At 37.7% G+C, this 26,745-nt stretch overlaps 1 long non-coding RNA gene across 1 annotated transcript; it reads left to right on the forward strand.

Moving 5' to 3' along the window:
• The first annotated feature begins 488 nt into the window (after positions 1 to 488).
• LOC135221504 (uncharacterized) lies at positions 489 to 25,353 on the forward strand. Its single transcript, XR_010315988.1, has 4 exons — positions 489 to 664; positions 23,990 to 24,183; positions 24,394 to 24,562; positions 24,720 to 25,353. It is a non-coding gene; the product is annotated as an uncharacterized LOC135221504 (long non-coding RNA).
• Positions 25,354 to 26,745: the final 1,392 nt, after the last annotated feature.

The following is a 26,745-nucleotide window of genomic DNA, read 5'->3' on the forward strand; positions in this document are numbered from 1 at the left end:
TCTTCATAGCACTAATGACGTCAAAGGAATAACTCTCCTCTGCTGAAAGCAAGGACTCTTAAGCACCAAGGCAGTGTTGCCAAACACACATTTGACCGACCAATGGGCTACTTTTGAACTGCTTGCCGCGGGCTATGAAATGGTTCGGCTACTTAAACTAAAATAGGACTACTTTAGTTAAACAAACTGCGGCATTACTTAATCCGTTTTAATTTGTTACATTGGTTCTTCTCTCTTTGTTGTATTAGCTTTTTGTTAAACAGTATTCCCAAGCATGGAAAAATGAGAATTAATTTTATTTTTGTACTTCCAAGTAGTATATGCACTAGAATTTTTCGTTATTCATTAAATAATTGCACACAAGAGCTTGGTTGATTGATTTCTATCCAATCACTATTTCAAGTTGGAGAAAAAAAATTGCCTACTTTTTAGGCAATTGCCACGGTTTTTTAGGCTTTGTATGACGGTTTGACTATGAAGTCATTTGGCATTGGCAATCCTGTCCAAGGAGCGTCAAGCCGTCAACCCAACCCAGATTAGGGTCATTTGGTTGGCGAAGGAAAGTAAAGAAAGCCAAATGGCCTTTTGGCCTACAGGTGACACCAGCTATTAGAAGTGTTCCCGTTTAAAGTGATGGATAAATCTATTGTTGACACTAACTCTGGTGAGTATGTTTAGACCTTTTCGATGTTTAATGTTATTTCGGTGACTTGGTTTAGCACTTGATTCCCCTTCAGCAACCTGCCAGATCAGGGCAGGGCATGTGAGGTTAAGAAAGCAAGGTCTGTTTAAGACAGGACATGACTTTCAAAGCCTGGTTAGTTGTATTGTTTTAGGACCTACGTGGTAAATTTTAGTGATTAAAAAAAATATTACTGTAGTATATCCTGTGATGTGGTTAAGTTTCTAAAATATCACATTAGTGATCCCATGGATAGGTCTTCAGCCTAAGGGCTAGGCTAGGACACGTCATTGTAAATCTAAAGTAATAACTCCGCGTAGGGTATTTCTTTGGAAATTAGTTACCTATAGTAATTTGTTTGGTAATTCTAAGCCGCACTCCACGGTAAAGTAGACATTGGCCAGTTGACGTTTTCCTATTGTTAGGGGAAACACCCGCCTTGAATCAATCATACTCCGGTAGATCACCCTTATTCACTCTATATTTAATTGGTGAAACAAGAATACAATTACATCTTTAACCATACCATTCAAAAGATTAAAGTTTTGTCAACATAATGTGTTATATAAAAGCACTATACGAGCTAAAATAAGCATGTGAGGTCTTCGTAAAATGTTAAGGCAGTTTTAAATCCAATATGGCGTCTTCCGCATCCGGTCCCTTTCGTAACCGGCATCGATCCCACGTCTTTCCCAGCCTTCCCAGCGCTCATATGAACAATATTACTGTATATATGTAACATTTATTGATCTTACTCAAAATTGCAGTTTTAATCAGCACAAGAAAACATTTTGTTGCCTATATTTGTGAAAGTTCTTATTCCCGGGGTCATGGTTTGAACTGAAATTCATATTTACCTTGTAATCGGTGGTTTTATCCTTACTTCCACCACAAATGAAACTTCACAGTGCTTATTTGATTGTAATTATGCAATTTTGTTCTTAATTCACTACAAATTGCACAATAAATACGTTGAGTGTGTTGACAGTGAAGCCAGGGCGTGAAAAATTGCTCAGAAAACATATATAACAGAGTAATGTAGTTTTTTGTGGAATGAAGTGCTCAATGTAAACTTTAATGTAGAACATTATACAAAAAACTGCATTACTGTTACATGGTTTCTGAGCAATAAATACTTTTATTGGGACTTTATGGACACCGTGTATGTACATATGGCTGCCAAAAGCACTGGCGAGCAGATGATAGATTAGTGAATTGTTTGAGAATTTTTTTTTTCTCGCTTTTCATTGATTCAAGTCTTCATTACTATTTTGACTTCTTTTATTTTTAATTGTACTTATGCTTGAAGTAAATGTAACCTTTAATGCTTGCATGCTAGGAATGGCAAAATTTCATTGTTGCCAATTTAGTGGAGCTTCACGCCATACACCGATGCATGTACAAACTGTTTTCCATGAATTCTAGTTGTCATAGTAATGCAATAATATTAAAATTGCTCTAATATAGGATATACTACAAATAGATATGCGAATTTCACTTATTTCCTCGGTTTTGTGTAAGTCCTATACCCATTCTGGAGGGTAAACACACCAATTGGCAACACTGATAAACCTTAAGAGAGCGAACAATACCATAGGTACTGTTCACAGCAAAACTGTTGATATTTGAGTCAGGAATCTACTTAAATTTCCAACAACGAATATTTTCAAATTATCATGAATATGTAATTTATGTAATTCAAAATTATCCTGCACACACTTCTTCTTTCCTCCTGAAAAATCGCGAGTTTCCTTGGACTCGGGCGATGGCATCATTGTTTTCTATTGTTGTTGAAGAAAGTGTCCCAGCGTCTATGGGTACAAGTGGTGTGTGGATTTAGCACAGAAATGGGAAGTTTGCTCACACAAGTGACTCCCCAAACGTCGAGATAGCGTCAATCTTCTACGTATTTGGTGTTTTAAGTAAAAGTTTTGAAAGAGTCGTGGAGGTATGTTTGCACTGCACATGGCTAGACTTTCATTAAACTGTTTAATTTTAAGATATGACCTTAATTTCTAACTTTGGAGAAAATACTTCAAAAGGAGAGTAGAGGTCTCGAGGTGCTGCTCCCACCACTGATGACTTGTGACTGGTGCCCATATCCGGTGTCAGGACATGTTAAAGTACTTTTTCGGAGGGTGCATCAAGTGGGGAAGACTGGTTCAGCTAGTCCACTTGGTTGTTTCCCCTATTTTACTTACTGAACAAGAATTTAAAGTAATATTTATTTGACAGACTGTTATTAAACCGCAATTTACCTTTGAAGACTACATGATTGTAAAAGGGGTGCAATTGATGTACTGATGTACAGAGTTCAGAGGTAAATAACAGATTAGTTACAGTTGACTGACAAAATATTGCCTTAAACTCTCATAAAGTAAGTAAAATAACATAGGAAAACGCCAACTGCCATAGTCTACTAAGACCAAGACCTAACAATCTTAGAAGTTTTGGTTCAGGCCAAGAACATGAACAAACAAACTGCTATATTTGAATTCTGATAGGGGGTGTTGGAATACGTTACCACCAGGCAGCCATATGTCCAGTAAGGGGAGAACGGGGTGGGGTACTGGGAGAGGAAGGCACAGGTACGAGTTGGTAAAGTTTTACCTGACGGGAGCTACCCCCCCTTAAAGAAAGGTAATCTTGGAAATGTAACATATAGGTTATGATACTAACCTAACCTAGTAGGATTCGGCATCGTAATAGTAGTAGTAATAGGTGGATTTTGGTTATGTAACTGCTCCATTATCAGTTTATCGCTTTTTTTCAGCTTGTATTTAGTGTTTCAAATGTCATAAATAAGAGGAAATGACACTAACACGGCAAAACCTTCCCTTAAGTGTATTACCTGACCCAAAACCCTGCATTCCCATCGGTACCACTTACCATAGGATAGAGTTCAAAGGTAAATTACAGGTTAATTACAGCTGGTCGAAAAAATATTACTTTAAATTCTTGTTCAAGAGGTAAAATTCTGTAGAAATACGTCAACTGCCACAGTCTAGTTCACCGTGGTATACGGGCTTAGATCTACCAAAGATAGTACAATTATAGATTTTGTTTAGTACTTTTTCATGTACATACTGGTTTTTACATCATTCATAGTAAGAGCATTGTGTGTGTATTGACCATTTAGTATTTTTTATAAGGTTTGTGTCTCATTATACTTCAAGGTTTCAAATAAGATTTTGTTTCAGTTTTAGGGTGGCACCGGGCTTGCTTGAAAGCCCGTTCTCCAGTCAAGACCTATGGAAAGGAGAACTATACAGTAGTGCCTCGAGATACGAAATTAATCCGTTCCGAGGCGCCCTTCATATCATGAGGTTTTCGTATCTTGGACCACATTTTACATGTAAAATGGCTAATCCGTTCCAAGCCCTCCAAAAACACACCAGTAAATTTCATAATATAGCTAAGTCGACCTATAAACAATGATACTACAACAAATTGGACCATTCAATACCTAACTTAATAACGTAATGCAAATTAACCTGTAAATAAAGTGTATTAGTGTACATGGTATACAAGAAATACTGTACGTAAAATGTGGAAGCTTACCTTTCGAGTGAGGCTATCTGAAAATGGCGGCAGAGGAGGAGGAGGACAAACGGCAGATACGTACGTACGTACACTTAACTTTACGAAACACATAAAAAAATGTAAGTAAAACTAAACTAAAATTTACAAAACACATTAACAAAACTGTAACTAAACTTTACAAAAAACATTTTTTATTTTTTTTTTTTTTTACGTAGTTTTAATACAAATTTCAATTTCTTCACTTTCAACTTTGTTTTTTATCACTTGGTTCTTCCTTTTTTGGGGCTTTTTGAACTACTCCTGCTAATGCTAAAGGCCTCTTCAAAAAATAACGATCCAAGGAAGATTGCTTCTGCCTACTTTTCACAATGTTCCTGAAACGACTCGGGCAAACGTCATCGAACTGCGCAAGCATACGACCTGTGAGCTTTTTCGGGGTGTGTCTTTTCCTATAAACGATTGCACTTTATGAAAAGCGGCAATCTCCCACAAGGCCAGCGCGTAGTGTTCATTAATGGCTGCCCGTCTTGATAATTATCTACTAATTGTTGCACCTCATGGCTCTGTTGGCATAATATGAGTCTTGGACTCATATATTATGCGAGTTGGATTTTAAGTCTTAGTCTGAGAATGATTTAGAGGTTTCTTTAGGCTTACTGTAATGATGATGATATTTATATAATTATAGTTTTGGTTTCAACTTTCCACTGATGATCTGTTTGGGTCTTTGTTAAGTAGGGTTGTTATGAGGCAAAGAACCTATTAAGTTTTTTGTTCATGCATGTCTACATGGACATTAGCATTTTCAAAGGTGGTCAGTAGTGTCTCGTAGTTAACAGCATTATATTCTGATTGTAGTGAAGTTCAGGTATGCTATCTTGTTTTAAATTTCCATAAATGCTCAAAACCAATCCCAGTTGAAATATGTCTGAGGATAATTTTGTGTTAGGTTGGATGGAAGTTTTGCCGATGCACTTTGGGAAGCCACATTGTAGGGTGGGTTTTTACATAATTAGTGCAGGATGATGGGAACAAATTTAGAGGTTACCAAATAAAACACTTGACTTTCCTTAATTTGTTACCTTAACCTATAGAACTGAAACTTAACCTAATTTATCAATCTTAATACTACAGTGACCATCAAAAGGAACTTTGACCTAAGACCTAATTTATAAATCTTAATACAAATGACCGCCACAAAGGAACCTCGACCTTCTTCACTAATCTTAATGTGTATTACAGTTAACACACCCATTGTTTTTTTTTCAGATGATTATTCTCTCTTAACTAAGCTACCATGAGCTCTTCCATTGATTGTTCTGTTACTAATTCCTGAAGTGATTACAGGCAGGGTAGGTGAATGCTCACTTGAAAAGATAAATCTTTTTAGAATTTATTTGGGATTTTCCAGCATTGATTTAGTAATACTGTACAACTTCACTGTCGGCCTGATTCATACACTGTTTCATCTCTCAATATCTTGAACATTTTTTGTATTAATTCCTAAAGGGAACTTACATAAATCAGACTTGTAGATAGGATAGGATAAAAATTGGTTTAACCAGACCTCTGAGCCTTACAAAGGCTCTACTCAGGCTGGCTCCTAGGAATTAACCTGAGAAGGAAAAAAAAAATATTAAAAAAACTGACTTTGCCTAGGAACATGATAATTTTTCTAAGTGAGAAATCCCTTCCTTCAGCAAGAATTCCTGACATTGTTGGATCTTGAAAATAAATGTCTGCTGAATCCAATTTGAGCATTCAACGAGTAAGTACTGGACAGTCATGGGAGCTTGGCATCCATTACAGTTCATTGGGTCATAATGTGGGCTTGTCATTAGATGACCATGAGACAATCTAGTATGACCTATGCAAAGTCTTGCTAAGATTACTAATTTAGATCTTGCTTTTTGAGACAATGAAACACATGGGTACACCTCAGATTTTACATTTTTCAGCTTGTTTGATATTGGTACTGAAGACCAATCTTTTTGCCAATCTTGATGTATATTAGAGATTTGACAGATGCTATCCAGTCTTGATACAGGGGCATATGAAGTTGTTGGGGGTAATATTGCATGGTAGTTTAGCTTCGAATCTGCATTTTCTTTCCCTTCAGTTCCCATGTGTGCTGGAATCCAACAGATTTTTATTGATAATCCAGATTGGAGAAGTTTATGGATTTTTATTTGTATTTCTTAGACAAGTTGATTTGAAGAGTTGTTCTTGTTTATAGCATCAATAGTACTACATGAGTTGCTGAAAACGATTTTGAGTTTTTAGCATCAATAGCACTACGTGAGTCGCTGAAAATTATTTAAGAGATTGCTCGCTTCTCAAATATGTCAAGTGCTGTTCCTATGGCCGAGAATTTGGCATTAAATGCAGTTGATATTAAAGGAAGGCCTACTTTAATTTATCATCTGTATATGTCATGAACTGGTTTCCCATCTCTGTATTAGTCATATTTTGTGTAAGACAAAGTACGAAGTGCATATTTTTGTTTCAGAGTCCAAGGTGGTGGATGCTCTATTTTTGGAGGGAAAATTGGTGTTATAAGCACACATTATTTGGCTCTTTGGGAAGGAGCTAAGCAGCATGATATTCAATCCTAGGATTAAAACTCGGGAAGCTGGCAGCAGCAGAAGATTATCCTGCTTGTAGGGAAAGGCCCTTATGTAGTATTATTAGATTGCAGTGATGTCTCAAAGGTAGTATGACTGCCTCTGCTAAAATGGAAGTTATTGGGGATGATCTAAATGCACTAGTGCACAAGTGTATGCCTTCGTGATGCAGTGCATAGTGTTTTTAATGTTTCTCCAGATGCCGAAGAATTTATAAGAAAGCAGTAGACTTATAGAAAATACTTGCTGCAAAGATTTAGAAGACAAGAACGCCTTGCTTCCTATCACTGGTTAGTCACCCCAGATTCTTCAATGTTGAAGCCAATGTTTAGGTGAAGGGGAGTGTAGCCTACTCACTCAATCTTGCTCTGGCAAACTGCAAGTAAAAAAAAAAAAAAAAAAAAAAATAACTTAAATCCCTCAAGCAAAACCCCTCAAGCACTTTCAAAAAAAAGTAAAAAATAAGCCCAAACTTCTAAATGCCAGTACAACGTTGATTTATGTAGGTTTACTGACATGCATTAATATTTTTTGCCACCTGTTGTGCATTGTGGGTCATTTGCAAATTTATACGTCCATTAGAATGGACCCTTCCTGTAATAAAATAAGCTTGTTTGAAATTATAACATATGTTGTAATTAATGCAGGTCAATGATGACTGTATTTCCATACATAGTAATACATTATCCATGCTGTACGTAGCCATTTGTTCCGATACTGATACAGTCCCACAACATCCTGTGACTATGAATATCCTTGGTCATGTATGCACAGACGGCTGTTAGACGCTTTGAAAAGTAATGCTAGCTACCTAAGGCTTATGCGGAACCAGCATACTCAATTTGCTCCTAGCCGTTGTAGCTTTTAGATGTGCTTTTATACATTAATCATAATTATCAGCTCTGAAATTACATCTCCCTTTTTCCTGGTATTAGTGAAAAAAATTTTGTCAATCTTTCAGTTTGTGGTTCCGATTATGACTTTTCCAAGGAACTCTTATTTAATTAATAAAATATAAAAAGTATACGTATATACAAAAACCTCAGAGCAATTAATGAATTTTAGATAAAATTTTTAAGAGTTTCTTGACTTTTTGTGAATTTTAGTACACCTTTTTAGTGTATGGAAACGTGAGTAAATGTATTTATTGCCTGTTTGTGTTCTAGTATGATAGCCTCTGCCTCTGCAGTTTTTTACTTAATTTTAATTTGTTTCATATAATACATGACCTATTTGGTCCCAGTCCCTGGCCTTTGGCCTAGACCTGGCATTTTATGAAATCCTTCGGGCCAACCCTATGAGAGCTGAAACTCTGCTCAGCGGTCTGGTTAAACTATTCTTATAATAATAACAAGTGATCAGAGTTGTGTTTTTCTACCTGAATGATTAATGGTGCTGCTGGGATTTCACATTGTAGTTTCAACTGTTTAGTGTGTTCTTTCCCATTCATGAAAGGCACAGCGAAACCAGTCCCGTAAATGTCCAGGTATTATTAGGAAAGAGGAAATGTGGGAATTTTTGTCGCTGCTTGTTGTTAACCCTCATTCAGTGTTCCAAATGCAGAGAACAAATTTGTTCTTGAACTTTGATATGTAGTGAGTGCGAATCTTGGTCAACTTCGCAATGGGAAAAGTATGAGAACAAGTGTTATAAGAAGTCTACACCACTGTAACCCTCTCCCCCTCCATTACATGTATCCCGTCTCCCACAATCGTAACTTCCTCTCCTTTGCCCATTACTCCAGAAGAAATACTACTCTGATCAGAAAGCTCTCATCCAGCAAGGGATGATGTCAGCCCTATCTACGTTTTTTTTTAAAGTGAGACAATTACTGATACAACTGGTTCTGTAAATAAAACTGGCAAGAGCTGGAGTAAGGAGCTTAGCCCCATACCAGGTCCCAGGGGATACCAGAGGAGCAAAGGTGGGGAACAGACTCCTGGTGTCTTGGCCTGCCAGGTACCAGGTCCCAGTGGTGTTTTACAGAAGAGGAAAAGTTCTGCCTCTTCAGACGCAAACTCCTCCCGCATTTTGTCCAAGATTGAAAATGTCACTTTGCCAATTCTACTGTGTGGAAGGATTTTCAGTCGTCATTGCTTCCACAAGACCAGGAAAACGCAGAATGAAATGTCATTCCTCCTGTCATAGACATCTTTGTCACTTCTAGAGATAACCTCTAGTCATGTTCTATAAGCATGATTTGGCATGGTACCTCTCATAGTAAGAAGCTACAAAAGAGAGAGTAATCAGCTGGTGCCTCGCATATCCAGGCACTGAGCACACTTGCCATCCCTCAAGGTCTTCAGTCACCTCCCATTCCCACACCTGAAGTGCAGCATGGTGAATCTCAGAAGAAAGGACTGTATGAAGAAGTCATTCTAAATCATGTTTTGAACAGTTCACTGAGGATTTTTCGTGAAAGCATGTACCAAAGGCTTTTGGTCCATCTGGATGGTGAAGGGGCTGCTGTCTAGGAGGTGTTTGAAGTGGCTCATGGCCTGGTAGATTGCCAGTATAGTTCCCTGTCGAATGCACTATAGCGGTCTTCGGTGGCTTAAACTTGCAACTGAAAAAGGCAAGTGGGTGTGTGGACCTGTCGACTATCTGCTCCAGTACGGCTCCACAGGCGATGTTGCTGGCATTGCCAGTGGGGTCCTGGTAGGCTAGGGTGGTGGCTCTGGCGAGGGCTGCCTTCATCTTCCCGAGTGCCCTCTGCTGCGGTGTTTCCCATGTCAGTGTTCAGTTTCCCCTTCAGCATTACATGATGCAGGCAATGTCCGGCATGAATCATTGGTAGTAGTTGACCATGCCAAGGAACTCCTGCAGGCACTTGATCGTCTACAGTGTAGGGAAGTACCGCCTCTACCTTGGAGGCCATGGGGTGGATGCCTGTCAAGGGGACTTATGTCCCAGGAAGTGCACATTCTCTACGCCAAAGGAACACTTGTTGAATCTGATTATCAACCCATTGTCCTGAAGGCGTGGTGTTGGGCAGGTAGTTGCGGTCCTCTCTCGACAGTGGAAAGACAGACTGCATGGCACTCGTGTTGACCAGCATTTGACGCCCCAAGGTTGTGTCTTTGATGAAGAATCCCACTGGTTGGGATTCCCTATTGTTTGAGGCCACTGCTTCGTAGTTCATCCCAGGCATCCTTGGGCGATGCGTCCCCCAGTGGCTGGTTCATCAGGGGCATGTTGGGCTCTTTCTGGGATGGGCATGGAGTAGATCTCTGAGCTTCCTGCGGAGATCTTTATATTTGATCTTTTCCGGCTGCGCGTCTAGCCAAGGTGGAATTTTATTAAACACTTCTCGGGAAGTATCGTCATGGTAATATCTGCTTTGATTTCTTCGTCTGTGACCTTGGCTACACGGAAATGTTCATCAGCTCACAGGAACCATGACGTGTTGTTTTGCCACGAGAATGGCGGCAGCTTTATCGCCCGAGTCATTGCAGTTTTCAAAGATGAGAAGGGGATGCAGAGGATCTGTGGGTCCTCGGTTTGATTTTCAGATTCTGTGTCTGGCATTTTGACTCTGACCAAAACGTGAATTAAGTGACGTATTTAGTCTATTAATGGTGTTTGTGGTTTGTCTGTAGTCAAAACTATACTCCGTGTAGTTCCATTGATGACTTTCTGAATACGGTCGATGTGGATCATAAGTGCCAGGGCCAAACAGTTCGAACACACCAGAGCGTACCTGGGGAGGTATGCTGTAATTAGTCTGTTATTGGCATGGGTGGTTTTCTGAGGAAGGAGCTTTCAGAAGCCTAAACTTGTCACCGTACGGTTTCATTAAATGCTTTTGAAGGTAAGCGCAGCGGTAGTGAGTCCATTAATTGCAAAGCCAAAACCTCTGTTTATTGTTACTCCTCAGGTCACCAGTTGTGAGGTCTCAATGAAATGGAACTGGTTAAGATTATTTATTACCTGGGGAAACGATATACGTAGCAGTGTGCAGATGGAAATGGAGTGCCCGACCCCCGGGGCCCACAACTCTCCCACAGAGGAATTTGTGTTTCTTAGCAGTCAATAAAATGGTAATGATAAAGGACATAATGGACATACATAGATGAATTATATATCGGTAGTAAGGCCAGGAAATTTTACTTACAAACATATACATGTGTTTTTGCTCTTTAGCTAGATGAGATACAAGATTGTGATTAGTGGGTAATGAAGGTTTTGACACGGTTCTTTACTATCTAGATGATATGCAAGATAGTTATGAGTGGGTAAAGGAGGTCTTTACAAAGGTAAATTTGAAGTAGGATGTTACTTTAGGTATATATTTGGTATTTGAACTTTCAAGATAGGCAATTATAAGCATCTCTCTCTCTCTCTGCCAAAGAATTGCTAGATAGGCAAATAGATACTTGTTCAGCCCGCTTTCTTTTTTCTCTGGAAAAGATATAAACTCTTCTCTGGAAAAGGTGTACCGTATGTATTTATGGGAGGGGAGAAAAGTGTTGCCTATAGAAGTTAATTTCAGTCATTTGATATCATAAGGAGTTATTCTCTCTCTCTCTCTCTCTCTCTCTCTCTCTCTCTCTCTCTCTCTCTCTCTCTCTCATTACTATTCTCTAAAATTCATAAATAATTTCATTCTTGATGGTGGTCAAATAATGCTGTTGCCATTCAGTGGTCTGTCTCATTGTGTGTGTGTATATTTCTGATGGTAAAATGTTTTAAGATGACTTTGAAATGATGATGATGATATCAATTCAGTGGTATATTTGATGTAGGATGAAATGATGATGATGATATCAATTCTGTGGTATATTTGATGTAGGATGATACTTTTAAGTACATTTGGATCAAGATAGGGAGAGATGTAGAAGCATTTTTAGAGGAAAGTCCTAACTATTCGAAGGGTCTGGTACCCATCCCCCACGAATACAGGGGAATGCTGTATTTACAAGAAGGTATTGCTGTTATGTATACAGGCAGTCCCTGGGTTACGACGGGCTCGGCTTATGATGTTTTGAGGTTGATTTTCCAGGGTTACGACGCCTACAACACTGATCTGGCACAAGAAATATGACACCAAAAATGCAAAATAATCAATATTTGAAGGTTTTTTTGATGAAAAATGCAATAAGAATGCAGTTTACATAGTTTTCAATACACACACAGCATTAAAAGTAAGGTTTTCCTAGGATTTTTGACGATGTTCCGGCTTACGACGATTTTCGGGTTACAATGCGTCTCAAGAACGGAACCCCCGTCGTTACCCGGGGACTGCCTGTACTTTGTTTAGATTAGTTTACAGTACCTCTATAAGTATTGTCAGGGATTTGGGGGCCCATAGGTGGATGGTGTCAATTTTTAGGAGCAAGAATCTTTTCTACTGAATCACTGGTTCAAGTTGGCCAACTCTGTCAACAGTATTCTAAAGGCCAAGGACCTGTTTCTTCACCTGACCCAATTTTTATGCATTACAATTTTTAATTCTATGAATCATTATTAGTATTATGATTACACTTAATTGTGTAAGCTTGTTTGTCAAAGGTGACTAGGCACTAGTTTCTTGAAGAATTTTAGGCCTGAAGGAAGCTTCCTATATGGTAATGGCTAATTAGGAACATGGCCACTGGTGATTTTATCAGATAATCAGGCTCAATTAATGTAGTCTCAGCTTAATAAATTAAGACTTGCAACTAATTTTCTTTGAATTTGTAAGTAATCCAGAACTATCTTTGTTCCCTGTAGGGGAGTAGTACCGTCAATGTAGGAATTACTTAAGGTTCTCTGCAGCGTCCTTTTGACCCCTATCTGCAACTGCTTTCATTCCTTTTAATTTCCACCCTTTCCTAATGATTGATTCATACTTTCAGACATTTTCGTTGTCAATTTCTGTTTCAGCGCTGAATGGCCTTAGTTGCCCCAGTGCTTGGCATTTGCCTAAAACCTATAAATCAGTTGGTCATGCCATCCTTGTTTTTTCCTCTCTCTCTCCTGAAGCCTACGTCCAGGTTTTGGTTCTTCCCTTTGTCGTCCACAAATCAGTTTTAACTTGAGTTATTACATTTTCATACAACGTACGAAGGTCAACACTACATTTGGTAAAACTTTCTAGATGTCAGGGGAGTGGAAAGACCATCAGAGATGCCTAGCAGGTTTATCTCTGGTCAGCAACCGTCTTTGTGGGAAATTTGCTGATTTAAGGGGGCCGGCCGGCTAATGCCCTTTTTTAAGGACAGGACTTTGATATTCATACCACTTAATAAGGTGACTTGGGACATCTCCAAACCGCATATGATTTTCGCCTCTGACCTTCGGTTTTGTGACGCCAGGGCGATTTATCCCGAAAATAACCATTTTTAAAATTCTATCTCCTCCCTTGATATTTAATATTAAGACCCTGGGATTACTACCATATATAGACCTGATGTAGACCTCCAATCAAATGGAGAGTTTTTTTTCTAAAAGTTTTTTTTTTTTTTTTTTTTGCTAGATATGAATTTTTCAATATGGTAAAAAAAATAAACCCTATAAATCAGGAGAAAAAAATTTATAAAAAAAAAAGACGAAACAAAAATTGGAAAAAAGGGCTCTATTTGATGGTTCTATAATGTCTTTCTGGGTTATATACCAAATTCCATTGTTATAGCTTTAAAACTAAGTGAGAAGATAGATTTTGAAGGTCAGTAAGTATAGTTTTGAGATATGGGCGTTCAAAGTTTTTCTTCGTATTTCTATAAAGACAATGTTAATAAATAATGATTATTATGAATGTATATTTCTTTTGTGTATTAATAAACCAAATCTATTTTATCATAATTTAATCATAAATGATGATCCCTTTGCTCATATATCGTAGCCTGGGGCACTGCTTGAGGCAAGATGGGGCACTCCTCCCTACGCGCAATTCTCTCTTCCCTTCACTAACTCGGCTTATTATAGCGAATTTTCTTCTTCTGTATGTTAGCGAGATGTTTTCCTTGTATTTTCCTCTTTGGCATGATGAAATTCTTGCCGAAACAAAGATAAACGTAAATGCAAGAGAATGTCAGGTGAAACTCGGTGTACTCTTTTTACAAAGACAATTTAACCCTCTTACGCCCATTGGACGTATTAAACGTCGTGTCAAAATGTCTCCCGTATGCCGATTGGACGTATCATACGTCGGCTCAAAAAAGTTTTTTTAAAAATTCGCGGAAAAATACTTATAGGCCTCCCAGCCGAAAACTTTTGTATCACGCGCCTTGGGGGATCTGGGAGTTCACGGATCAAGGCGTTGTTTTGTTTACAAATCGCTACGCAGGGCGCGCAAGCGCGAATTTCTTTCTTATCGCACTAAAAAAAAGGTATCAGTGACACATCTCTGAAATTATTTCGTCACTTTGACGTAATTTTTGCACCATTTTATATTATCCTTTACATGAAGTATTATATATGAAAATGTGCGCAATTTCATGTACAATACAACCAAAAAATACTCATGATTGTAGCTTTTATCAGTTTTGAAATATTTTCATATAAATAACGATAAGTGCAAAAATTTCAACCTTCGGTCAAATTTGACTCTACAGAAATGGTCGAGAAACGCAATTGTAAGCTAAAATTCTTATATTATAATAATATTCAATCATTTGCCTTCATTTTACAACAAATTGGACGTCTCTAGCACAATATTTCGATTTATGGTTAATTTATGAAAAAACTTTTTCTTCACGTTCGTGCAATAACTCTTCCGATAAATTTTTTCGTGCGATTGTCCTAATGTTTGCACCCTTTTAAATTTGCCGTTACATAAAGTTTTATATATGGAAATGTGCGCAATTTCATGCACAATACAACAAAAAACAACCCATGGTTGTAGCTTTTATCAGTTTCGAAATATTTTCATATAAATAACGTTAAGTGCAAAAATTTCAACTTTCGGTCAACTTTGACTCTACCGAAATGGTCGAAAAACGCAATTGTAAGCTAAAAATTATATTCTAGTAATATTCAATCATTTACCTCCATTTTGCAACGACTTGGAAGTCTCTAGCACAATATTTCGATTTATGGTGAATTTATGAAAAAAAAAAAAAACTTTTCCTTACTTTCTCGCGGTAACTCTTCCGAAAAAATCAGAATTTTTTTGTGTGATTGTCGAAATGTTTGCACCATTTAAAATTAGCTGTTACATAAAGTTTTATATATGAAAATGTGCGCAATTTCATGTAGAATAAAACTAAAAATGATTGAAGGTTGTAGCTTTTTTTTTCGAAATATTTGCATATAAATCACGATAAATATAAAAAAAAACCACGTTTGGTCAAATTTGACTCTACCGAAATAGTTGAAAAACGCAATTGTAAGCTAAAACTCTTACGGCCTAGTAATATTCCGTCATTTTTCTTCATTTTGAAACAAATTTGAAGTCTCTAAAACAATATTGTGATTTATGGTGAATTTTTGAAAATATATTTACCTTCACTACCGCGCGCCGATTCGCGCCGCAAGTCTCCGAAATACGTACATCGCATTATCCTAATATTTGCTCCTTTTCATATTAGCCTTTTTATAGAGTTTCATATATCAAAATGTGCGCAAATTCATGAAAAATACAATAAAAAATAATCGAAGGTTGTAGCTTTTTCCATCTCCGAAATGTGCATGTAAAAAATATATATATAAAAATTTCGACATTCGGTCAAATTTAACTCGTCCGAAATGGTCGAAATCTGCAATTCTAATCTAAAACTCTTACAGTATCGTAATATTCAATCATTTGTCTTAATTTTGAAACAAATTGGAAGTCTCTAGAACAATATTTAGAATTACGGTGAATTTTTGAAAACATTTTTTACGTCCGCGCGTTACGAATTCGTACATCATTTTGTGATAATATTTTTCCGGTGTTGCTTTTATTGTTTTACTATGTATTATATATCAAAAGGATTGCAATTTAGTGTACAATACAACGAAAAAAAATTAACTCGTTAGCTTTGACCGTTTTTTGCACAGCGTGATTTGAATACAATTATCTATAAATTTTTTTTTTTTCGCTACCATATATCGCATTATTTACATATGATAATGATATTATTTTACATTTCTGATGATTGCATACTAAACTTCAGGCAATGAAAAAAAAATGGGCCAAAAATGAACTCTTAATCTTCAAAACTAAGCGCGCTGTGATTTTTTGAAAAAATTATTTTTTCCGCTTCCGCGCTCACTCCAAACCGGCGCCGGCATACAGGAGAGGTTTTGATTTTTAGGGCTTCGGCGTAAGAGGGTTAATAAATCATGATTATTATGAATTTCATATTCCATTTTGGGTATTAAAAAACCAAAACTTTATTTATCATAAATGAAGATCTCTTTGCTCAAAGATCGTAGCCTTGGGCACAGTTTGACGTGTGCTGTCAGGCAAGACAGGGGCGTTACTAGCAACCCTCCCCTCTCTCTCACTAACTACGTGTATATTATGATATTCTGTAATAATATTTGAGCGATTTTTCTTCGTCTGTATGTTAGCGAGATGTTTCCTTCCGTTGTCCTCATTAGCATGATGAAAATTCTTGCCGAAACATACATAACATACGTAATAGCAAGCGATTGTCAGAGGTGAAATCGAACGTGTAAAACTCCTGAGTTTGTGATCGCACTAAATCATGACTGGACTTGGTAGCAGAGCTGAAGTCTCCCTTCTCGACTCAGGGAATGTCTACAGATGCCATTTCTCCCAATTTCTTTGACAATAATTATCAAAATTTACGATAATAGAAGAAATATTGCATTTTCTTGTACAGATCAATGTTTTAGGCTTATTGAGTTACGTTAACTAATTACCCTGTAACTACGAAAGTAAGAGGAATTTTGACTAAATATTTCGTATACGTATTCTCAATTGCCATATGAAGCTCCATGAATTTTTTCATGACTGCATTTTTTGCCCTATACCACCATATATAGGGGTTCCGGCCGGCCCCCTTAAGTGAAATGAACAACACAACATTGGTTTGATCATTCATTCTATGGAAGACCGTATTTTGGCAATTGAGGATTTGGAAAGAACAAACTACTGTACCTACAGTTGGCCTTTACATCTGTATGTTCAGCAGTTACTGTGGGAGCTCCTCATGTTGACTTACTAGCATGTAGATGATTACTCTTTTGATGACCCTCAGGCTTGAGCAGTGGATGTATTTCCTTAAATGTGGCCCGATTCAAACTTGTATGATTGCCCCATGTATCTCTTCTAAGTATTATAGAGTGATTTCAAGTTCAAGAATTGCTTAGTGTCTCCTGTAGAGCCTCAGAGCAAATGTATTTCAAAATTTCTAGCACTCTGTAGATTTCTCTCAATTCTGCTGTTAAAAGGAAATCAATTCGACCATATGGTTCCATGCACTTCCAATAACTTATGGATCTCCTTGACTACATGGAGAAGCTAGAATGTCCCAACCCAACAAGGGGATTTCTGGGCTCGACCTGTGTCGCCCAGTGAAATGTTCCTATAGCACTCATTTCTAGGTATAAATAAATGCTAAATATACCTAAGAAAAAAGCCATATGGAATATCAGAGTTACTATCTCTGGCTCGCTCACCCTCAAAGAGAGTGTGTATAGCATCAGGAAGCCACTATCACAAATATTTCACCAAATAGATCTCTCCTCTCAAAAAATCCCCCTGTAGAGGTGCCGTTACAACAGCTACCTTCCGCTCGCAACTACTACTGCCTCTGCCAAAGAACCACATTCCTTCTTTAGCACTTGAAACGTTAACACGTTTGTTTTTGCCTGCAAGGTATTTGTGGATTTTGGAAGTCATCATGTCTTCAGACCTGCAAGAAGCATCTTCATCCAAGTTGAGTATATTATTTGTTGACTGTGAATGCAGTTAGGCAACTATGCATCAAGTATGGTGTTGTTTATAATGAAGCGTTGCATGGGAGCCGAGCGTATCGCTGTTCCCAAGTCGGCCATTTTGGATGCATGGTAGACCGCGTGCTTGGTCTTAACTTTTTATTGCGGTATATATTTTGTTACCCTTTTTTGCACATCACAGGATACGTTACTGTTGTGAAATTTTTCCATTTTGCTCCTGATGGGTTCCGATAGGTTGGTGTATCACAGTTTGAACCATTACATTTAGCCTCTTTAGGGGGTTTCCCTTGTTTATCATCAGTCCTTCAGGAGCGATTTGGTTCCCTCACGAGTGTGCGGTGATAATTTTCATTCTTACGTCATGCGCGAGTATTGCGTTTGAGGCGACCTAGGCTAGCCTAGTGATGCGCCATTTTAGTTTTGGGAGGTAAAGGAAACCCTCATTCATTCGCAGTGCTCATGCATGTAGTGTATGTGGTATTATTTATTTTATATTATAATATTATATTGCTAATTGTATTTTGATGAGGTTTGGAAGTCCTACACGAATATTTACCTACCCTAGCCTACCCCGACCAGATCTAGGCTAGGTTTTGGAAGGTAAGCTAGGCGGTTTAGAGTACTTCTCGCTACCCATAGTAGGTACTAGTCCTGGCTAACCTGACCTGACTGACATTTTAGTTTTGGAGGGTGATCCTTTGCTAGTGTGTTCCTCTCTTGTTACGTAATGTAGGTGCTAGGCCTATCTTACCTGACCAGGTCGATATATTCGATTTTGGTGGGTTAGGTTAGGCTCTTGGTGTCCTCTTTCGTGACGAACTTGTAGGCGCCAATCCTAGGGTACCTGATCAGATCGGGGTATTCGATTTTGGAGGGTTAGGCTAGGCTCGTAGATAGGCTTGCCTTTATTCGTTGGTACTTCCAATAATTCCTTATCAATACATTTTGTAAAGTATAGCCTTGGCCGTTACCTCCTTTAGGGTGTCAGTTGGCCTGCCGTCTTCTGCCCCTTTAGTAGTAGGCTATGTCACGGCTTCTCGGAGGGTGGTAATCACCTGACCGGTTGCTGTTGCCAGGCGATTACTAGTTTACCTTCTCCTCTGGGCACTTCCTTCCGTTCCGGACTTGTTCCGGCAGTGCTTCGTTAGCTCGCTGACCCAGTAATCCTACCAGTGAACAGCAGCTGGAGCGTCGAGCACTGTTCTGGGGGAGTAGTCGGAGGATTTTCAGGTTATCATAGGATCTATCCTTAAGTGGAAAACAAAAGTGGCCTTGTGTCAGAAGCAGCGGTCTGCGTATTGCTGAGGGTGCCGTTCTAGAGAAATTTCAGCACCTGGAATCTAAGTAGACGTTAATAGTTTTCTGCTTCCTTAGAGATGGTAAGAGTTTACTGTTCCATACTTTCCATCATGAGCTTTTAGATCTCACCGAGGATCAGCACCGTAAGGTGTTGAGACTGAAGCCTCTTCATCTCTATATCAGTGTGTCTGTAGTCGAGATGCAGGTATAAACTTTGTGAATTATTTACTATGAAGTCTTTTATTTATCACTATTGGCAGTTAATAACTAAAATTATTGCAGGCGCACACTAAGCACTGGTAAAGGGAATGTTATTTTATCTTTCTGCATTAGAGCTGAGGGTGATGTTAAGGCTACATTTTACAGAGAACTGTAAGAATTCCAATGTAACCTCCTTAGTGGAGAAGAGGAGGAAACTCTTCTCTGTCCTGTTGGGGCAATTAAACTTAATCATATAGGTTAAGCCTGGAAGAGGTAGTTAACCTTTAGAAACATGGAACATTTTTCTAAGGTTAACCCTGGAAGAGGCAAAGTTAACCTTTTGTTTTATGGTTTTGGAAACCATAAAAGATGCTGCTTCTGTTTCATTCTACCGAATCAAAATGGTTTTCTCCATAAGGCTGCTCTTTGCTGCACATGTATGAAAGCCTTGCTTCCTGAATGAAATCAGCTGCTGGTGGGAGTAAAATCCAGAAAGAATTTCAGATCAGGTAAGAATTGTTTTGGGTTTAATGCGAGAAACCTTTAGCTTGATTGGCTGAGCGGATTTTTTTCACCCCCACCACCCACCATCCTCTTCTTATTGTGGGAATTGGCTAACTTAACAGTAGGTGAGATTAATTTCAAATAATTTATGATATAAATGCTACAGTCTTATGTGATTCAATTTGTGCAAATTCACTATAGCGCAAACTTTTCTTTGGAACCTAACTAATTATACTCTAGTATTTCAGACACACAAACACATTTTCGAATCCTGGAGAAACCCTGAACAAAATTTTGATTTTTAATGCAAATTTTAAGTTTTCAAGCTTGTGTGTAAATTGAATAACATTAAATATAATAATTTCTTTCTTCTCTCTCTCTCTCTCTCTCTCTCTCTCTCTCTCTCTCTCTCTCTCTCTCTCTCTCTCTCTCTCTCTCTCTCTCTCTGACTGTAGTATGTCTGTACTATGTTTAATATTTTAAAATAATAATAATAAGTGTAATTACATGATTTGTATGTGATAGCATTTTAAAGAAATAACTTTTCCATTTCACTTTTAAGTAAGAACAACTCTTCTCTATCTTTCTCTTACTGAAATGAGAGAATTTTTTATGGTACATCTACTATATATATATTAATATTTTCTAATGATATTAATGTCTTGACAAAATGATGCATGTAAAGAATTCTTTCCCTCATCTTTTTAATTCCACCAGAAGCTCAGTCCAGAGTTGTCAAATATGTCAAGTAATGTGACAGGAGAGAAAGTGTTGCCAATGAGTGATCAGTGATTTTTACATAATTCTCCCCCCCCCCCCCCCCCCCCCCCATACGTATTTCTTTTTTAAGATTCTACAGCACTAGAATGCAGTATTGGTCACAACATTAAATGTGTTTTAAACAGTCCCAGCTGCCACTCACCCTAGACTATTGAAGTCCTTTTGCAAGTTACATTAACGTTTAGCCATGTATTAGCTAAGCTTATGCTCCAGTGCTTAATTTTTCATGGACCAAGCTGTTGTTTTGAGTCATCAAATTTTGCATTGTTGAACCATTGCCTTTTAACCTGACTGTCTGTTGCAACTTTTTGTGGTCTGATTGTCCAGAATCAAACTGTAATTAGATGATTAGGGGTGTCTAGTATAGTCACTGGCTTTGTGTAAGATTTCTCACTGGTCAGAGTCCTTCCATTAACATGGAATAATCATAATGATGATGATTATGATAATTTGGGCTCAGGGGCTCAGTCTCTCCCTTTCTTAATTTTTCTGGGCTGGGCAGGATACAAGCCCCTTCATTCCACAACTTCTGGTTGTATTTGTAGCAGAAGTCACGCCCATTTGGAGAGAGATTTGGGAGATCTGTAATTTGATCCTGGGGTGGATTTGGGCATTTTGACACGCACACACACACACAAAATTAATGAAATTTTAGTTTTTAAGTTTTAGGTTTAGATCGTGTAAATGAGGAGTGTTGTCCACAGGCATTTGATAACCTACGTCCTTTAAATATATGTATACTGTTATAATACAGTCGACTACCGCTATTCACACTCACGATTCACGGACTTATCCGTTACGAGATTTTTCTGTGGACCATATATACCCATTATTTGTGGAAAATTTGCCTGTTTGCTGTATTTTTCACCGAGAAATATTCACAAATTACTGTATTTTCATATTTTTGTGACTAAATGCACTTTTTTGTGGCAAAACTATTAATAAACTCTGGTATATAAGCATTTTAGTATTTTGTGCTTTATCAAAATACTAGGCAGTTCTAAGAATTTTTAGATGGGTTTTAAGTATTCATGGACTTGAGCTATTTTTGGTGGGGGGGGGGGGGGTTGGCATTCTGGTACCCATCCCCTGTGAATACAGGAGGTTTATTATACTTTCAGTATATTTGGTCATAATTAGTCTTGTTACTGATTAGCGTGAAACTGTAGAAACAGCTTTTAAATGTTAAAAGTTGTGGAGATACTCCCCTTTTAATAATTTTTGCCAACTTCACGTCCTTAATTTTCTGCTGTTAGCTTGTTAAGTATAATATAGATTAGGCAGCATTCATCAGACATTGCATTGAAATGCTCCTTCATCCACTTTGCAAGAATGACTTTGCAGAAAGATGGAACCTATTCATAATGAATAAGCCCACCAGGGGCCATTGTCTTGAAATTCAATCTTCCAAAGAATATGGTACGTTATTCATTTGAGATAAGTAACAGAAGGTAATGGGAAATACAGAGAGAGGAGATCAGTTATTAAAAACTAATAGTAAATTAAATAGAAAAAAAACCAAGTGAGATAAAAAAAAATGGAAATACATTATTAAAACACTAGGAGATTTGTCTTGGGGGAGTAGTAATTTGGTGCATCTTTGCTTGGAGTTTAACTTAGTTCCAATTTCACAACATAAAATGAATTTGTAGTGTAGCTAAAGTTCTCTTATACCTAGTATTTGTGACTGACAGAATTCAGGAATGTAAGATCATCTATTTTCCTCAAGGGTCTTGAAGCCCACCGACTAGACTTCTTAACACGCAAGTACTACTAGGTAGGGTTAATTTGTTAGTTGGTTACTGACTAAGGTTGCATTTAGTTGTTCTGTCTGGCTTGCTTAAACTCAAAATGTTTGCTTGTGTTGAGGCTGCAGTGGAACATTTGAAAGTTATCCTTTTATATATTTTCAGTATAGTATATTAAAGCACTTTTATTTTTAAGCTGGCCAAGCCTCTAGCATAAACCACAGCTTTCACCAGATACTCCATTGCAAATTAGAGTAGTAGCCCCTGTTTTTTTTTATATGGTGAGGTATTAGCAGCTTTCTCTTGAAACCCCACACTTGTTTGCATAGACTGATGCTTGGTCTATGCAACTCTTGGCATTTGGTTGTTTAGCAAGGCAAGGCCTTTTTTGAGAATGGGCGAATAGTATGTTTTTTCTGTACTCACTTTTACTATGCTTTACATGTGCATTTAAAACTCCAAAGACCATAGCCTTTGGTCCTTATTAATTCGCACCTGGGGTGACCTTACTTTCTTGGTAATGGTTGAGGTAGGCCTTCTCCAGTGTTTGATTAAATTCTTGGTTGTGAGAGTTGGTAATGAGCTCAGTGGTTTGATAAAACTATCTTTATAGTATGACTAGGGTACTTCTATACGAATGATATTTTTGCTTTTCAGGATATTTTAATTTCATGTACGTACTGTACTGGCATTTCCGTATGTTTTGCTTAAAAGGTTTCATTCTACACTAAATCATCATCTGTGATGTTTTAGCATAGACAAGAGCGGGGGTGGGGAAAGTGTTATTTATGATGGAACAGGATAGGGCTATATGCTCTTTCGATTTATCATCAAATTGACCAAGATTTGGTAGCTTGAAATAGAAATAGCCTTCAAAATCTAAAAATATTAAATGTTTTCAATAAGCAAAAGGTTTTTAGTGCATGTTGACTCCAAAATGAGCCTGTACCCAGTATATATTATTCTGCCAGGGAAGCGTGATTGTGTTCCAAAGGAAAAATTCGCTTTCAAATGGCATTTGCCTAATTGTTTAATTTCATTTTAATTATTGTGGATGTTAGATTTGAATTAGTATTCTGGATTTTGCTAGTCTCACTGTATCTTTTGAAGTGATGTGTAGTTTCTTATTCCTAGTACTAATCCTAGTACTAATGACAAACTTTCATTATCATTGTTTGCGCAAGAGGCATTCTTTATTAGTCAATAAATTTGAGGTTTTTTTAGTGAGATTTGTAAGTACAGTTTGAATTTGCAATGCTTTTATGTAGACATAATTTGGTTTCGAGATAAATTACTTTAGGTAGAGCTGTAAACTTGTTTTCAAATGGTTGTAAATGACATACAATTGGAAAGGAAAGACTACTAGTATTTAAAGTCACACATTTGAGAGAATATGATATGACCCTCTTTTTCTGTTGTGTATCTTTCGATCTCTGTTCTTGTATGTACTATCTTGATTTATTGTTGTTGATGCTCTTTGAAGGCTTGACAAGAAAAGCCTTAAAATGTGTTTCTAACAAGAGATTGAGACTTGAATACACAAGAAAAGAGGTGGGTCTTATTTTCTTTATCCTGCTCGTTTAAACACAGGTTCTTCTTAGGAGTTTCTTTGCAGTTTTATGGTCATTTCATTTTTCAGTGTTATAACAATCATTTGTTTGTAATTTGTCACAAATTTGATGTAGATATTTGTCATAAAATTAGAGTACGTAGTACATTATTTAATGTATGAAATTTTAATTATTCATTATTAATATAAACCTCTCCATGTTTTACAGGCAAGAGAGAGAACGCCCTGTACTTTTCAGCAAGAAGACTCCAAGCAGGAGGCCTTGGAGCAAGAAGACTCCAAGCAAGAGGGCTCAGAGCAAGAAGACTGCAAGAAGAGGCCTCAGAAGACTGCAAGCAGGCGACCTAAGAGCAAAAACAAAAACACTGCAAGCACGAGACAGACTGAATACACAGAAAAGAGGTGGGTCTTAATTCCTTTATCCTCATTTAAGAAGTTTAATTTTAGGATTTTCTTTATGATAACAGAAAAATTAAATAACCATACAAGTACATTCATTTGTCATAAAATTGATGTAGATATTCATTATCACAAAATTAGAGTATGTAATACATAGGTAATAAATGAAATTTTAATTAGTTAATAGAAACTTCTCCCTGTTTCACTGGCAAGAGAAAATGTCGGGTACTGTTCAGCATGAGAGGAACTAAATTGGTTTCAGAGCGTGAAAACTCCAAGCAAGAGGCCTCAGAGCAAAAACAAGAAGACCGCAAGCAGGAGGCCTTAACAAAAACACACTGCAAGCTTGCAAAGAGATTAGACTGAATACACAAGAAAAGAGGTGGGTCAGTTTAAAAACGGCTTCTTTTAGTTATTCCTTTGTAAGTGTATGGTCATTTCGTTTTTCAGTGTTATAACAATCATTTGTTTGTCATTTGTCACAAATTTTATGTAAATAATTTAATTTTAATTAATAAAAACCTCACCCTATTTTACAGGCTAGAGTGAAAATGGCTGGTACTGTTCAGCTCGCAAGCAACTAAATTAGCCTCAGAGAAAGGAGACTGCAAGTAAGAGAGGCCTCACAGCATAGAACTGCAAGTAAGAGAGCCTCACAGCATAGAACTGCAAGTAAGAGAGGCCTCACAGCATAGAACTGCAAGTAAGAGAGGCCTCACAGCATAGAACTGCAAGTAAGAGAGGCCTCACAGCATAGACAAGAAGACTGCAAGTAAGAGAGGCCTCACAGCATAGACAAGAAGACTGCAAGTAAGAGAGGCCTCACAGCATAGACAAGAAGACTGCAAGTAAGAGAGGCCTCACAGCATAGACAAGAAGACTGCAAGTAAGAGAGGCCTCACAGCATAGACAAGAAGACTGCAAGTAAGAGAGGCCTCACAGCATAGAACTGCAAGTAAGAGAGGCCTCACAGCAAAGAACTGCAAGTAAGAGAGGCCTCACAGCATAGAACTGCAAGTAAGAGAGGCCTCACAGCATAGACAAGAAGACTGCAAGTAAGAAAGGCCTTGGAGCAAAAAGAAGCCTAGGGTTGATAAAAAAAAAAAATTCTAAATGTTAATACTGAAAAAAAAAAATTTTTTTAGCCAGACAGCTGGAGTTGGCAGCCAAAAATATCTGTAAAATTTTTAAAGTAATAAAGTGAAAAATAACCACATCTTTCAGTAAATCTCTCCTAGTGAAAGGAGAATAATTTCCTAGTCTTAAAATAATCAAGAAACAACATGTTTAGAAAACAGCTACACCAGTGTTTTAAGATTAAGCTGGCCTTATGCCAGCACGGGCTCTTGCTTAGAGCCCATAGACTACACCACGTTGCCATTCGACAATAGAACTTCATGTGCCAGCTATTTTTTGGTGAGCACGCGTCCAGCTACCTCCTGCACGTGGATTGAGGTAACCCGTAGATCTTCCTAATCGTGTGTCCGGTCTTGCATTCACACTGAGCACGCACCCAAAGGACCACACGTGCTCTCTCCCACACGTGCTCTCTCCCGTAGAAGAATAGAGGCAACCAGTAAATTTTCCATTCACTCTGCAGTCACCTGAAAAGTTTTTGGTGTTTGTTAAATCTTTGCTAACAGCTTAGGTAAATGTCAAAGCCGTATATGTTAAATCAGCCCTAGATATCTTTGCTGAACAGGAAATTTTGAAGATTGGTCTTAACTGACATTGTGTACTGGAAGACAGTTTAACAAGATTAGTTTAACTATTTTAAATTTAGAAATTTTATGTTACACAAAACGGCAACATTCCCTACAGCAATATAGCAAAGGTGTCAAGTACCACCAGTTGCTGAATCTGCAAACAAAAAAATTCGAAAATTAGCATATGCCATAGTAATAAACTTCATTTCAGTCGACGACACAGTAATTAACTTCCTTTCGGTCGCTACTTTCGTCAAGTGGTTCCGAAGTCACGTAAAGCCGTTGGTCCCGTTGCTGAATAACCACTGGCTCCCCTTTCGGTCGCTACTTTCGTCAAGTGGTTCCGAAGTCACGTAAAGCCGTTGGTCCCGTTGCTGAATAACCACTGGCTCCATGCAACGTAAAGACCATACAAACAAGCTACTGTGACAAATGCTGAGCTTAGCCATTCTAGTTCATTGAAATAAAAAATAACTTCGCTTACCCTTTGCAGTAATATTTGATACGATTAAATCTGAAATAGAAGGAAACCATTCACTAACCAATGAAAATAATAATCTGTAGATTTACTCTACATTATGGGGGATTTTAGACTTGCTATTAAACACAGAGAACGGATCGCTACAAATACATAGTTACTACAGTCACTGAGATTCATACACGAGAGAAAATACCTTTGGAGAGAGATTTCCAAAAACCATAAAAGCAGTCTTCATATTGACCTATCACTTAAAAGCCCCAAACATTCTCTTATCTTCATTGCACTGAACAAAATAATACATACTGCTTTGTTCCTCACCACTGAAAAACATCTGGCAAGAGGGGTTGGAAAAGGTTCATCGGTCAAGGTTAGAAATTA

This window comes from Macrobrachium nipponense, chromosome 2 (assembly GCF_015104395.2).
Source record: "Macrobrachium nipponense isolate FS-2020 chromosome 2, ASM1510439v2, whole genome shotgun sequence".
NCBI classification, from domain to species: Eukaryota; Metazoa; Arthropoda; class Malacostraca; order Decapoda; family Palaemonidae; genus Macrobrachium; species Macrobrachium nipponense.